Genomic DNA, 12,009 nt, shown 5'->3' with positions numbered 1-12,009 from the left:
GTATATAGGAGCAGTATTATAGTAGATATATTCTTGTATATAGGGAGCAGTATTATAGTAGATATATTCTTGTATATAGGAGCAGTATTATAATAGTTATTTTGTTGTATATAGGGGGCAGTATTATAGTAGTTATAGTCTTGTACATAGGGGCAGTATTATAGTAGTTATATTCTTGTATATAGGGGCAGTATTATAGTAGTTATATTCTTGTATATAGGAGGCAGTATTATAGTAGTTATATTCTTGTATATAGGGGGCAGTATTATAGTAGTTATATTCTTGTATATAGGGGGCAGTATTATAGTAGTTATATTCTTGTATATAGGGGGCAGTATTATAGTAGTTATATTCTGTATATAGGAGGCAGTATTATAGTAGTTATATTCTTGTATATAGGAGCAGTATTATAGTAGTTATATTCTTGTATATAGGGGGCAGTATTATAGTAGTTATATTCTGTATATAGGAGGCAGTATTATAGTAGTTATATTCTTGTATATAGGAGCAGTATTATAGTAGTTATATTCTTGTATATAGGAGGCAGTATTATAGTAGTTATATTCTTGTATATAGGGGCAGTATTATATTAGTTATATTCTTGTATATAGGAGGCAGTATTATAGTAGTTATATTCTTGTATATAGGGGGCAGTATTATAGTAGTTATATTCTGTATATAGGAGGCAGTATTATAGTAGTTATATTCTTGTATATAGGAGCAGTATTATAGTAGTTATATTCTTGTATATAGGGGGCAGTATTAGAGTAGTTATATTCTTGTATATAGGAGCAGTATTATAGTAGTTATATTGTTGTATATAGGAGGCAGTATTAGGGCAGATTCACACGAACGTTGCGTTTTTGCGCGCGCAAACAACGCAGCGTTTTGCGAGCGCAAAAACCATTTGACAGCTGCGTGTGTCATGCGTGTCTGATGCGCGGCTGCGTGATTTTCGCACAGCCGGCATCATAGAGATGAGGCTTGTCGACGCCCGTCACTGTCCAAGGTGCTGAAAGAGCTAAATCTTTCAGCACCCTCGACAGTGAATGCCGAACACAACAGCGAAAAACCTGTAAAAAAAAAGATAAAGTTCCTACTTACCGAGAACTTCCCGGCCGTTGCCTTGGTGACGCGTCCTTGGTGACGCGCCTCTCTTGACATCGGGCCCCACCTCCCTGGATGACACGGCAGTCCAAGTGACCGCTGCAGCCTGTGATTGGCTGTAGCCTGTGCTTGGCCTGTGATTGGCTGGAGCTGTCACTTGAACTGAAGTGTCATCCCGGGAGGTCGGACTGCAGGAAGGAGACAGGAGTTATCGGTAAGTTAGAACTTCGGTTTTTTTTACAGGTTCATGTATTTTGGGATCGCAAGTCACTGTCCATGGTGCTGAAACAGTTTAACTCTTTCAGCACCATGCACAGTAAATGTCTCCCGACGTCGCGGACCGGAAATTTTTTGGCCGGGTTAGGCCAAAACGAGTTTGGCCGAACCCGGTGAAGTTAGCTTCGGTTGTCGGGGTTCGCTCCTCGCAAAGACACTCCGTTTGGATGCTTGGAAACAGAAAAGCACGTGGTGCTTTTCTGTTTCCATTCATCCTTTTGACAGCTCGTGCGCTGTTCGCACGGAAGTGCTTCCGTGCGACCTGCCTGGTTTTCACGCATCCATTGACTTCAATGGGTGCGTGATGCGTGAAATACGCAGAGTTATTGAACCTGTCGCGTATTTTGCGCAGCGAACAAACGCTGCGCAAAATACACGGACTGTGTGTACTGCCCCATAGACTTCTATAGGGCATTGCGTGCCGCGCGAAAACCACGCGCCCTAAAAGCTGCCAAATCACGCTCGTGTGAATCCCCCCTTATAGTAGTTATATTCTTGTATATAGGGGGCAGTATTATAGTAGTTATATTCTTGTATATAGGGGGCAGTATTATAGTAGTTATATTCTTGTATATAGGAGCAGTATTATAATAGTTATATTCTTGTATATAGTAGCAGTATTATAATAGTTATATTCTTGTATATAGGGGGCAGTATTATAGTAGTTATATTCTTGTATATAGGAGGCAGTATTATAGTAGTTATATTATTGTATATAGGGGGCAGTATTATAGTAGTTATATTCTTGTATATAGGGGCAGTATTATAGTAGTTATATTCTTGTATATAGGAGGCAGTATTATAGTAGTTATATTCTTGTATATAGGGGGCAGTATTATAGCAGTTATATTCTTGTATATAGGGAGCAGTATTATAGTAGTTATATTCTTGTATATAGGAGGCAGTATTATAGTAGTTATATTCTTGTATATAGGGAGCAGTATTATAGTAGTTATATTCTTGTATATAGGGGCAGTATTATAGTAGTTATATTCTTGTATATAGGGGGCAGTATTATAGTAGTTATATTCTTGTATATAGGAGCAGTATTATAGTAGTTATATTCTTGTATATAGGAGGCAGTATTATAGTAGTTATATTCTTGTATATAGGGGCAGTATTATAGTAGTTATATTCTTGTATATAGGGGCAGTATTATAGTAGTTATATTCTTGTATATAGGGGCAGTATTATAGTAGTTATATTCTTGTATACAGGGAGCAGTATTATAGTAGTTATATTCTTGTATATAGGAGCAGTATTATAGTAGTTATATTCTTGTATATAGGGGGCAGTATTATAGTAGTTATATTCTTGTATATAGGAGCAGTATTATAGTAGTTCTATTCTTGTACATAGGGGGCGGTATTATAGTAGTTATATTCTTGTATATAGGGGGCAATATTATAGTAGTTATATTCTTGTATATAGGGGCAGTATTATAGTAGTTATATTCTTGTATATAGGGGGCAGTATTATAGTAGTTATATTCTTGTATATGGGGGCAGTATTATAGTAGTTATATTCTTGTATATAGGGGGCAGTATTATAGTAGTTATATTCTTTTATATAGGGGGCAGTATTATAGTAGTTATATTCTTGTATATAGGGGGCAGTATTATAGTAGTTATATTCTTGTATATAGGAGCAGTATTATAGTAGTTATATTCTTGTATATAGGGGGCAGTATTATAGTAGTTATATTCTTGTATATAGGGAGCAGTATTATAGTAGTTATATTCTTGTATATAGGGGGCAGTATTATAGTAGTTATATTCTTGTATATGGAGGCAGTATTATAGTAGTTATATTCTTGTATATAGGGGCAGTATTATAGTAGTTATATTCTTGTATATAGGGGGCAGTATTATAGTAGTTATATTCTTGTATATAGGGAGCAGTATTATAGTAGTTATATTCTTGTATATAGGGGGCAGTATTATAGTAGTTATATTCTTGTATATGGGGGCAGTATTATAGTAGTTATATTCTTGTATATAGGGGCAGTATTATAGTAGTTATATTCTTGTATATAGGGGGCAGTATTATAGTAGTTATATTCTTGTATATAGGAGCAGTATTATAGTAGTTATATTCTTGTATGTAGGTGGCAGTATTATATTAGTTATATTCTTGTATATAGGGGACAGTATTATAGTAGATATATTCTTGTATATAGGGGACAGTATTATAGTAGTTATATTCTTGTATATAGGAGCAGTATTATAGTAGTTATATTCTTGTATATAGGAGCAGTATTATAGTAGTTATATTCTTGTATATAGGGGCAGTATTATAGTAGTTATATTCTTGTATATAGGGAGCAGTATTATAGTAGTTATATTCTTGTATATAGGGGGCAGTATTATAGTAGATATATTCTTGTATATAAGGGCAGTATTATAGTAGTTATATTCCTGTATATAGGGGCAGTATTATAGTAGTTATATTCTTGTATATAGGGGGCAGTATTATAGTAGTTATATTCTTGTATATAGGAGCAGTATTATAGTAGTTATATTCTTTTGAATATGGGAAGTATTATAGTTGTTTGAGTTGGTATAATAAAAACATTCAGTTTAGCTTATAATGGCAATGGCTGATCAGGCATGAAAAGTGACAACCAAAATATGTTTTCAGTTGTCGCTTCCCTTCCCCCGCTTTTCTTGGCAGCTCATACAATGAATGGAGTAAGAAAAAGAAAATGAAAATAAACAATACTTTGCTTTATCCTGAGGCATGATGGAAGACCATGATAGGGGACTTGTCCTTCATACACTCCCTTGTTACAACAAATTAACTTATCTCTTGTATCTTCATCTCATAATGAGGCATTCAATATCACTTGTCTGTCACTTTAAGGTCACCTGGGCAATGTCATCCTCCGTCACCATGACATGAACGTCAGTGTATAACTCTCATATCTGTCACATCAAAACTTGTTGGCCATTAAAACATTACATGCGTTTCTCTGACAAAGGAATAGCTTTGAAATCACAGAGGGAATAGTGTTACCCATTCACTTTCAAGTTCTGCTTCTTCCAAACCGTACGGTTTACTTGTCAGGAAATCTCGCTGTTCTAAATGCCACCTGACATTGCCTTTGATTCATAAAGCGTTCACTTACCACATTCCCTTTGCCTCACGAATAAAGAAAACATAAAAATATTAATAATAATAATTATGCAGTTCATGGCAACCAGGCCACTGGGGGGCAGTGTTCCATTGTAATAAATGGCTAATTTCCTGTACAAGGGAATATCTTCTTTAGTTTACTTGTATAAATGGATTAATATATGTAGATATGACAGATTCCCTGGATTCCTCATACTTGGTAATGAAACTGAACCCCATTGCCTCTGGTGGGTCTCTGACTCCTGCATTTCCATAGCGAGCCACAGATTATGAATGAGCAGCCATGTCTTCATTGACCTATTAGGGTTCCCTGAGCTATGACATTGCATTTGCCAACATTAGAATTTATTTCTAGGGACACTTTAATAGGGCGTGGCCTGCAGGGCGTGGCTAACCGTGGTGCAGTGTTTTTCGGAGAATGGTTTACCATAGGGAGGGGTTTGTCAGAATATACAGTATAAAGGGGGGGGGGATTGCACGCAGCGGTGATCTCAGAGTTAAAGAAACAATTTTTATATAAAGCTTGGATAACCCCTGTAATCTAGACCAGACCCTTCAATTAATTTAGACCCCAGACCAAACCCCATCATTTATAACCCAGACCAGAACACCATAATTCATAATCTGGAGCAGACTCCATAATTCAGTCCCCAGACCGGACCCCTCAATTAATTATGACCCCAGACCATACCCCATAATTCAGTCCCAAGACCAGACCCCATAATTCATAATCCGGACCAGACCCCATAATTCAGTCTCCAGACCAGACCTCATAGATCAGACCCAAGACCAGACCCCATAATTCATAACCCGGACCAGACCCCATAATTCATAACCCGGACCAGACCCCATAATTCATAACCCGGACCAGACCCCATAATTCAGTCTCCAGACCAGACCTCATAAATCAGACCCAAGACCAGACCCCATAATGCATAACCCAGAACAGACCCCATAATTCAGTCTCCAGACCAGACCCTATAATTCAGACTCCAGATTAGCTCTATAATTTATTCCCCAGACCAGACCCCATAACTCAAACCCTAAACCAGACCCCATAATTCAGCCCCCAGACTAGACCTCATAATTTAGACCCTAGACCAGACTCCCCAGACGATACCGCTATTGCATCCTACCCCCCAAAAAACCGCTCCTGCATTTCTGGGATGGAGCCAGAGACAAATGCTCGTATTGCCCTTAAAAAATAGGGACAATCCCAGCAAATTCAGGACTGTTGGCTGGCAACTGTGGAAGTGCATGAGTTATAGTCCTATTAGAGTAGGGGGTCCTGCCAAATATCAGATGTCCATGTCAGAAAGTATTGAAATTTTTCATTCTTTTGTCATTTGTACCTCTATCTGGTAAAGCTGGGTGACAAGCAATATTGCCACCACTACAGCTCCCATGGGGCTGGATACTCAACTTTTCCAGCATCCTGAATGGCATTTCTGCCAAGTTATGCAGTGAATTCCATATTACTGCATAAGAAGGAAAAATGTGTAATTCAGGGGTCTGGGAAAGCTGGATAATGATAACTATAGCAGGGTGAACAACTAGAATTCTGAAAGAAAAATCCGTCCAGTTATGCAATGATATAACCCCTACTCTCCTATCACTACAATACCCAACAAAATCACCGAAATCATAAAAAGAAAAAACTTCTACCTATAACTTCCCGGCCGCTCCCCCTATAGTGCCGCAGGAATACAATGGACACCTAAGGGAGAATCACGGTGTCATGCTCCGCCCCCTCTGGCCCTGCACTAGGCCTAACACAGTGGATCAGTTTTGCCTGGTGTGTTCCTTTTAAGAGATAAAAATGGCGTCACTGTGTAAAAGTGACAGATGTTTAATCTTACAGTAAATCTGAGAATAATGTCGCCTCAGTAACGGTTACGGGACTTGTATTTTAATCAAAGCCGTCGTCTATTGATCCGTCAGTCAGTCTATCCGTCATATCGCACTCAGCTCCTCGCTGTAAACGGAAACAAGATACAAATGAAGCGACTTCGCCAGACTTGGACGCGTCTCAGCAGGAGCGGGATGGCAATACGTCTCTTTCTGTGTCTCCCCGGAGAAAATGGAACTTCAAATCGATGTCACTAATGGATATGAAAGTCCAAATATGTCATTAAGAGATACGTAATTAAAAATTAATGCAATTATACGTGATGCCAAATATAGCAGATAATCATCCGGAAGAGAGTCTGTCGGGGGGGTCATGAATAGTATTAACTCTATCAGCGCCGATCCCATCTATGCCCCATCGAGATACTTGTTATATCAGGTAATAATGCCGTTATGTACAGGGTGCTGCGCCCTTATTGGACCCAAAGTGGTTTATAAGCTTAGAAAAAGAAAGTTGCCTTTTTTTATGGAAACAGCGCCACTCTTATTTGCAGGCTGGATTTGGTATTGCAGCATTGAAGTGAATAGGGCTGAGCCTTCCATCATTTATATGTATTATTATCCTCCTATCATCTATATATATTATTATCCTCCTATCATCTATATATATTATTATCCTCCTATCATCTATATATATTATTATCCTCCTATCATCTATATATATTATTATCCTCCTATCATCTATATATATTATTATCCTCCTATCATCTATATATTATTATCCTCCTATCATCTATATATATTATTATCCTCCTATCATCTATATATATTATTATCCTCCTATCATCTATATACATTATTATCCTCCTATCATCTATATATATTATTATCCTCCTATCATCTATATATATTATTATCCTCCTATCATCTATATATATTATTATCCTCCTATCATCTATATATATTATTATCCTCCTATCATCTATATATATTATTATCCTCCTATCATCTATATATATTATTATCCTCCTATCATCTATGTATATTATTATCCTCCTATCATCTATATATATTATTATCCTCCTATCATCTATATATATTATTATCCTCCTATCATCTATATATATTATTATCCTCCTATCATCTATATATATTATTATCCTCCTATCATCTATATATATTATTATCCTCCTGTCATCTATATATATTATTATCCTCCTATCATCTATATATATTATTATCCTCCTATCATCTATATATATTATTATCCTCCTATCATCTATATATATTATTATCCTCCTATCATCTATATATATTATTATCCTCCTATCATCTATATATATTATTATCCTCCTATCATCTATATATATATATTATTATCCTCCTATCATCTATATATATTATTATCCTCCTATCATCTATATATATTATTATCCTCCTATCATCTATATATATTATTATCCTCCTATCATCTATATATATTATTATCCTCCTATCATCTATATATATTATTATCCTCCTATCATCTATATATATTATTATCCTCCTGTCATCTATATATATTATTATCCTCCTATCATCTATATATATTATTATCCTCCTATCATCTATATATATTATTAGCCTCCTATCATCTATATATATATTATTATCCTCCTATCATCTATATATATTATTATCCTCCTATCATCTATATATATTATTATCCTCCTATCATCTATATATATATTATTATCCTCCTATCATCTATATATATTATTATCCTCCTATCATCTATATATATTATTATCCTCCTATCATCTATATATATTATTATCCTCCTATCATCTATATATATATTATTATCCTCCTATCATCTATATATATATTATTATCCTCCTATCATCTATGTATATTATTATCCTCCTATCATCTATGTATATTATTATCCTCCTATCATCTATATATATTATTATCCTCCTATCATCTATATATATATTATTATCCTCCTATCATCTATATATATTATTATCCTCCTATCATCTATATATATATTATTATCCTCCTATCATCTATGTATATTATTATCCTCCTATCATCTATGTATATTATTATCCTCCTATCATCTATATATATTATTATCCTCCTATCATCTATATATATATTATTATCCTCCTATCATCTATATATATTATTATCCTCCTATCATCTATATATATATTATTATCCTCCTATCATCTATATATATATTATTATCCTCCTATCATCTATGTATATTATTATCCTCCTATCATCTATGTATATTATTATCCTCCTATCATCTATATATATTATTATCCTCCTATCATCTATATATATATTATTATCCTCCTATCATCTATATATATTATTATCCTCCTATCATCTATATATATTATTATCCTCCTATCATCTATGTATATTATTATCCTCCTATCATCTATATATATTATTATCCTCCTATCATCTATATATATTATTATCCTCCTATCATCTATATATATTATTATCCTCCTATCATCTATATATATTATTATCCTCCTATCATCTATATATATTATTATCCTCCTATCATCTATATATTATTATCCTCCTATCATCTATATATATTATTATCCTCCTATCATCTATATATATTATTATCCTCCTATCATCTATATATATTATTATCCTCCTATCATCTATATATATTATTATCCTCCTATCATCTATATATATTATTATCCTCCTATCATCTATATATATTATTATCCTCCTATCATCTATATACATTATTATCCTCCTATCATCTATATATATTATTATCCTCCTATCATCTATATATTATTATCCTCCTATCATCTATATATATTATTATCCTCCTATCATCTATATATTATTATCCTCCTATCATCTATATATATTATTATCCTCCTATCATCTATATATATTATTATCCTCCTATCATCTATATATATTATTATCCTCCTATCATCTATATATATTATTATCCTCCTATCATCTATATACATTATTATCCTCCTATCATCTATATATATTATTATCCTCCTATCATCTATATATATTATTATCCTCCTATCATCTATATATATTATTATCCTCCTATCATCTATATATATTATTATCCTCCTATCATCTATATATATTATTATCCTCCTATCATCTATATATATTATTATCCTCCTATCATCTATGTATATTATTATCCTCCTATCATCTATATATATTATTATCCTCCTATCATCTATATATATTATTATCCTCCTATCATCTATATATATTATTATCCTCCTATCATCTATATATATTATTATCCTCCTATCATCTATATATATTATTATCCTCCTGTCATCTATATATATTATTATCCTCCTATCATCTATATATATTATTATCCTCCTATCATCTATATATATTATTATCCTCCTATCATCTATATATATTATTATCCTCCTATCATCTATATATATTATTATCCTCCTATCATCTATATGTATTATTATCCTCCTATCATCTATATGTATTATTATCCTCCTATCATCTATATATATTATTATCCTCCTATCATCTATATATATTATTATCCTCCTATCATCTATATATATTATTATCCTCCTATCATCTATATATATTATTATCCTCTTATCATCTATATATATTATTATCCTCCTATCATCTATATATATTATTATCCTCCTATCATCTATATATATTATTATCCTCCTATCATCTATATATATATATTATTATCCTCCTATCATCTATATATATTATTATCCTCCTATCATCTATATATATTATTATCCTCCTATCATCTATATATATATTATTATCCTCCTATCATCTATATATATATTATTATCCTCCTATCATCTATATATATATTATTATCCTCCTATCATCTATATATATTATTATCCTCCTATCATCTATATATATTATTATCCTCCTATCATCTATATATATTATTATCCTCCTATCATCTATATATATTATTATCCTCCTATCATCTATATATATTATTATCCTCCTATCATCTATATATATTATTATCCTCCTATCATCTATATATATATATTATTATCCTCCTATCATCTATATATATTATTATCCTCCTATCATCTATATATATTATTATCCTCCTATCATCTATATATATTATTATCCTCCTATCATCTATATATATTATTATTCTCCTATCATCTATATATATTATTATCCTCCTATCATCTATATATATATTATTATCCTCCTATCATCTATATACATTATTATCCTCCTATCATCTATATATATTATTAGCCTCCTATCATCTATATATATTATTAGCCTCCTATCATCTATATATATTATTAGCCTCCTATCATCTATATATATTATTATCCTCCTATCATCTATATATATTATTATCCTCCTATCATCTATGTATATTATTATCCTCCTATCATCTATATATATTATTATCCTCCTATCATCTATATATATATTATTATCCTCCTATCATCTATATATATTATTATCCTCCTATCATCTATATATATTATTATCCTCCTATCATCTATGTATATTATTATCCTCCTATCATCTATATATATTATTATCCTCCTATCATCTATATATATATATTATTATCCTCCTATCATCTATATATATTATTACCCTCCTGTCATCTATATATATTATTATCCTCCTATCATCTATATATATTATTATCCTCCTATCATCTATATATATTATTACCCTCCTATCATCTATATATATTATTATCCTCCTATCATCTATATATATTATTATCCTCCTATCATCTATATATATTATTAGCCTCCTATCATCTATATATATTATTATCCTCCTATCATCTATATATATATATTATTATCCTCCTATCATCTATGTATATTATTATCCTCCTATCATCTATATATATTATTATCCTCCTATCATCTATATATATTATTATCCTCCTATCATCTATATATATATTATTATCCTCCTATCATCTATATATATTATTATCCTCCTATCATCTATATATATTATTATCCTCCTATCATCTATATATATATTATTATCCTCCTATCATCTATATATATTATTATCCTCCTATCATCTATATATATTATTATCCTCCTATCATCTATATATATTATTATCCTCCTATCATCTATATATATATTATTATCCTCCTATCATCTATATATATTATTATCCTCCTATCATCTATATATTATTATTATCCTCCTATCATCTATATATATTATTATCCTCCTATCATCTATATATATTATTATCCTCCTATCATCTATATATATTATTATCCTCCTATCATCTATATATATATATTATTATCCTCCTATCATCTATGTATATTATTATCCTCCTATCATCTATATATATTATTATCCTCCTATCATCTATATATATTATTATCCTCCTATCATCTATATATATTATTAGCCTCCTATCATCTATATATATTATTATCCTCCTATCATCTATATATATATATTATTATCCTCCTATCATCTATATATATTATTACCCTCCTATCATCTATATATATTATTATCCTCCTATCATCTATATATATTATTAGCCTCCTATCATCTATATATATTATTATCCTCCTATCATCTATATATATAT

Source organism: Rhinoderma darwinii, chromosome 10, assembly GCF_050947455.1.
Source record: "Rhinoderma darwinii isolate aRhiDar2 chromosome 10, aRhiDar2.hap1, whole genome shotgun sequence".
In the NCBI taxonomy this organism is placed as follows: Eukaryota; Metazoa; Chordata; class Amphibia; order Anura; family Rhinodermatidae; genus Rhinoderma; species Rhinoderma darwinii.
The sequence above is the reverse complement of the archived record's forward strand: the minus strand, read 5'-3'. Positions refer to the sequence as shown.